Here is a 6,000-nt window from a genome sequence, read left to right on the forward strand (position 1 = left end):
CTAATCTTGACACTAATCTCCAGCATCTGCAGTACCCACTTTCACCTACTCTCCTGGTTATCGATGAGGGGGCGATGGGAGTAGAGCTGGGGTCTCGTGGTTATTAGTGAGGGGGTGGTGGGAATGGAGCTGGGGTCTCTTTGTTATCAGTGAGGGGGTGGTGGGAATGGAGCTGGGGTCTCGTGGTTATCAGTGAGGGGGCGATGGGAATGGAGCTGGGGGTCTCCTTGTTATCAGTGAGGGAACAGTGAAAATGGAGCCAGTGTCTCCTGGTTATCAGTGAGGGGGCGGTGGGAATGGAGCTGGGATCTCCTGGTTATCAGTGAGGGGGTGGTAGGAATGGATCCGGGGTCTCCTGGTTATCAATGAAGGGGCGGTTGGAATGGAGCTGGTATGTCCTGGTTATCAGTGAGGGAGCAGTGGGAATGGTGCCAGGGACTACTGGTTATCAGTGAGCGAGCGGTCGGAATGGTGCCAGGGTCTCCTGGTAATCGATGAAGGGGCGGTGGCATTGGAGCCGGGGTCTCCTGGTTATCGGTGAGAGGGCTATGGGAATGGAGCTGCGGTCTCCTGGTTATCGTGAAGGTTAGAGTGGTGCTGGGAAACATAGCAGCTCAGACAGCATCTGAGGAGCAGGAAAATCAAAGTTTAAGCCTAAATCCCTTCATCAGGATACTCTAATCTTGACACTAATCTCCAGCAGCTTCAGTACCCAGTTACCGGTGAGGGGGCAGTGGGAATGGAGTTGGAGTCTCCTGTTTATCAGTGAGGGGGTGGTGGGAATGGAGCTGGGGTCTCCTGGTTATCAGTGAGGGGGCGGTGGGAATGGAGCTGGGGTCTCCTGGTTATCAGTGAGGGGGCGGTGGGAATGGAGCCGGGGTCTCCTGGTCATCATTGAGGGGGCGGTGGGAATGGAGCCGGAGTCTCCTGGATATCAGTGAGGGGGTGGTGGGAATGGAGCTGGGGTCTCCTGGTTATCAGTGAGGGGGCGGTGGGAATGGAGCCGGAGTCTCCTGGATATCAGTGAGGGGGCGGTGGGAATGGAGCCGGGGTCTCCTGGTTATCATTGAGGGGGCGGTGGGAATGGAGCCGGAGTCTCCTGGATATCAGTGAGGGGGCGGTGGGAATGGAGCCGGAGTCTCCTGGATATCAGTGAGGGGGTGGTGGGAATGGAGCTGGGGTCTCCTGGTTATCAGTGAGGGGGCGGTGGGAATGGAGCCGGAGTCTCCTGGATATCAGTGAGGGGGCGGTGGGAATGGAGCCGAGGTCTCCTGGTCATCATTGAGGGGGCGGTGGGAATGGAGCCGGAGTCTCCTGGATATCAGTGAGGGGGCGGTGGGAATGGAGCCGGAGTCTCCTGGATATCAGTGAGGGGGCGGTAGAAATGGAACCGGGGTCTCCTGGTTATTGATGAGGATGCGATGGGAATAGAGCAGGGGTCTCCTGGTTATCAGTGAGGGGGCGGTGGGAATGGAGCCGGGGTCTCCGGGTTATTGTTGAGGGGACAGTGAGAATGGAGCCGGGGTCTCCTGGTTATCAGTGAGGGGGTGGTGGGAATGGAGCTGTAGTCTCCAGGTTATCGGTGAGGATGGAGTGAGAATAGAGCAGGGGTCCCCTGGCTATCATTGAGGGGACAGTGGGAATGGAGCCGGTATCTCCTGATTATCAGTGAGGGGGTGGTGCAAATGGAGCCGGGGTCTCCTGGTTATCAGTGAGGGGGCAGTGGGAATGGAGCTGGGATCTCTTGGTTGTCAGTGAGGGGACAGTGGCAATGGAGCCGGGGTCTCCTGGTTATCAGTGAGGAGGCAGTGGGAATGGAGCTGGGGTGTCATGGTTGTGGGGTTAGTCTGGGTCCAGCACAGGACCTGGTGAAGTCAACCCATCAGCAAGGTTTGCCCAGCGATGAAGAGTTGGCATCTGTGAGGTGGTGACCCAACATTGGTGGGTCCAGTGCAGGCGGTGCCAGAGATATCATAGGTCACTGGTTCAGGACTCCAGAATCATGTGGAACGAAGATGGATTCTTTCAGCTTTTTCTTTTTATTCTTAAAATATTCAAATGGCACTGGATTATGGTGACATTGAATCTTGTCTCTGCATTTTACTGTGTCACTCAGTGTAGAGTATAAATGACAATCAATTATCACTCATATCCATAAATTGTCATACTCCTGGTGGGGAGGGTGAGAGGGAGAAGGGGGTGGTTGGGCAGAGGACTCCTTCCTCCCAAACCCACAGGATAGGTGCAGATCCTCTTGTGACTGCAAACCCACCAGCTTTGGCTACCTCGGCTTTAATAACATCAGGGTTGAAACATTTGCAGTTTTACACCTGTCTGACTGTCTATTGCTGGCTTCTGATCTGTCATCATCTACCTATGGAATCTACACAACATAGAACTCAGTAAATCAACAAAGGTCCCAGTGTACACTGTGGCTGTCCTCACCACAGTAAGGTACTGCAGTGAGATCTGAAGTGTGTATCAGAGCAGTAGAACAACTCCAACAACAAGGTGATAGAGGTGTTGCCATGGAGAATGCACACATTACTACTGTTTGGCAGTTAAACACCATGCTTTGTTTAAGTTTTCAACTAAGCAGATTGACTTTGATTTGTCAAGGCATTGCCACCTGAAATGAACTAGTGAATGGCTATCACCTGTTCTGTTGAGTAGTAAGAGATGCAGTGCATATACATGTTATTTCTGTCTGTCAGAATCCTAGTTGTCTGTCTAATACCTTACACGTTCAGGTTTACCCAGCAAGTGCTGTCCAGTTACAAAAATGTTGGACACTGTGTTATTTGATTTTCAAATATGAACTGGTAAGTTACAGTCAGTATCTCGCTTGGTTCCAAACAACTGAAGGAGGTGCTGTTTGATACAAACTGCTAGTATTTGGGTCCTATGGCCTGCAATTTGCAATTGTCCTGATGAATACAAGATGTATGACAAAATGTGTCAATTTTCAGCAAATCTCAAGTTTACTGCTAAATAACTATTTACAAGAAAGAGAGGTAAATACTGCATTTTAGTATCCATTATCCCAAAGGATATCCTGCCCATGTGCCCAAAAACCTACAGGTCTGTTTAATGACATAAAGACCCCACAGCAGAAACCTGTGACCCGGAATAGACTTCACCCTCAAATCGAGGGACTACCGACAACAATGACAATAATGAATTAAAGAAAGTTTTACATGTAAATCTATATTTGATTTAATAAAGAAGCTTGATAAAATTGAATTGAAAAACAGTTTTGAAATTATGTATATTTTATAAAGTATGGGATGATAAAGTTAGATAAGTCATCACTGGGAACATACAATTAAAAGTATGTGATATTTCATTTAGCACTCTTGTCTCTGATACAACTATTGCCAGGGTCATACTTTGTTATTTAATAGCTTTCAATGGTTTGTGCCAAACACCAAAGTACTAGGCCCAGAAATTATTAGAGTTACATGTTATCTTTTTAATTTAGCACATCATTTTGTTTATGACCATTAAAAGTTGAAGAAAAACCTTCAGGTTCAGGTTCAATCTTTATTCATTCAGTCCAAGGATATTTGTACTTTGGTTTTAGAGCAAAGCTAATTACTGTTCCTTTCAGAAAAAAACATATTCAATTGTATCCTCAGTATTCCCACTGTTAGGGGTGGTCCTCCACTATCATCTTGATTTTTTTATGGTTAAACTTTGCTTAGAATAGAATAATTCTCTTCAGAAAAGCATTGGGATTCCTCAACTCCCATTCATTTATGAATGGACAAGTTAACAGTTTATCCCAATGAGTTTCCTCTGATGGTGTAATGGGTAAATGCAGTACAAAATCTCTGACTGAATGACATGGAGGAAAAAGATCCAAATTTGTTTTAATCTTGACTGAGGAAATTAACAGGACATTATAGTTGGCTTTTAGAGTAAAGAAAATTGAGAACATTAACTGTGATCCCCCCTTCCTTAGTTCACTTCACTGACTGCTGCTGGAAAGTGTATGTTTGAGGGAAGAAATAAATGCAGCAATTTTTCTCTAATCAAACAATATTCAATATTCAGGCTCAAACATGAACTGCAATCACTTGGGAGGACTGTGGAGTTATATCTCAGTACAGGATAGTTTATGTAATCAAAATTCTCCCACTACTGACAAAAGGCTACCATCCTGAAATTCTGCTTATCTTTTCATACAGGCTGTTGACCACCTGAGTATTCTTCCTGTTTACAATGCATGTGTTAACATTCAATGTCCTTCCCAATGAATCTTTGTGATCGATAGCATCCCTGGATCCCATTTGGTAATTGAAGAACACCCTAATTTAAGGTGTTGTTATCTTGGTTTTTTTTTAATCCTGAGTCTTAATATATTGCTGAGGAAACAAAAACAAGCTTTGTCCAAAATACAAGACAAAATTAGTTTTGTGAAAAGAGCCAAGTTTATTGAAACAATTAAGCTTTTGCATCGCAATAAAATTTTACAAGTAGAGGATCAATAAATTATATTTGAAACCAATGACACTGTAGGTATTACAGAAACTCTGCTTTAGTAATTGGGTGTATCTTTGAACAGGATTTATTACATTGCATGAAGAGCAGGAACATATAGTGACAAGGTTGGTGCTGAGGGTGGAGAGGAATATTAGCACCAGGCAGTGTACAACTTCTCTGAGCCAGTTCCCAACATTGGCTATTTTTGCCTGCCTGAGGGATGGAGTTGAAAATCTTAGTTGTGTAAAATTAGGATTGAGCATTTGTAATACCACTCTTAGAATACTGAGTACAATGATGAATACCCATATTATAAAAAGTATGCAGAGTCTTTGATGATCAAATAAATTAAGATTCACAAAATATAGTCCAAGATGGAGATGATATACTTATCAACAAAGGCAGAACAGACTGAGCTCCTTTCTCTAACAAAGAGAAGGCTGAGGTGTGATCTGATAAACACCCACAAGAAGATAAAGGGTTTGATAGGGAAAAACAGGAAAACCTTTTACTCTTTCATGTGAGTCCAAAACTCAATATCATAAATATAAAATACTCACAATAAATTTAAATCGAGATTTCAAGACAAACCTCTTTGCCTTAGAAGTTATAAGAATGAGAAATTTAGTTTGTCAATGAGTTGTTGAGGAAAATAGTGCATATACCCTTAAGTACAGGGAGAGAAGAGAATAGATGGATATTCTATTTTTCAAGAAGGGTTGTAGAGATGGACCAAGGAATTACAAACTGGTGAGCTTCATATCAGAGGTATGGAAATGTTGGAGAAAATTCTGAAGGAGAGAATTACTCTTCACTTGGAGATGCAAGGTTTGATGAGAGAGAGTCAGCATGGCTTTGTCAGAGGGAGGTGGTAGATTGAATTTTTCCAGGAGGTGACCAGGTGCATAGTTGAGTGTAGTGTAGTTGATGTAATTTATATGGATTTCAGCAAGGACTCTGGCAAGATCCCACATGGGAACCAGATAAAGAAGGTAAAAATTGGAAAAAGCTTTTCCTTAAACACAGTAAATTTTTAAACTTGGAAAGCTTTGCTGCAAGTAGCCAGGTATACATGATAGAATTACTTAAAGAGGAACCGAATAAATATTTCAAAATATCACAAAATCTTTATGGCTGAGTAAGACCTTTCAGTCTATCTCAACTCATTAACCAAGGACAAGCTGTCGTTCGTTTCTTTGCTGCATTTACTTCATTCATTAACAGCTCCTGAATTTCCAGCCTCATTTCTTTGCTACATCTATTTCATTCATTAACAGCTCCTGAATTTCCATCTTCATTACTCTGCCTGGAAATCCATTCCAAGTATTGATCAGTCTGTGCTGAAGAAGTATCTCCTGATATTCTTTAAGTTATCATTCACAATGACGCTGTCTCCTATATTCCCAATTTAGTTTAAAGTGCATTGCATTTAATATTTTATGTACTACTGATCATCTTATTTTTATCTATAAAATTACCTCTGGACACAGCTTTATAGGCTAAAATGTGTAACAG

Source organism: Hemiscyllium ocellatum, chromosome 9 (assembly GCF_020745735.1).
Source record: "Hemiscyllium ocellatum isolate sHemOce1 chromosome 9, sHemOce1.pat.X.cur, whole genome shotgun sequence".
Lineage (NCBI taxonomy): Eukaryota > Metazoa > Chordata > Chondrichthyes > Orectolobiformes > Hemiscylliidae > Hemiscyllium > Hemiscyllium ocellatum.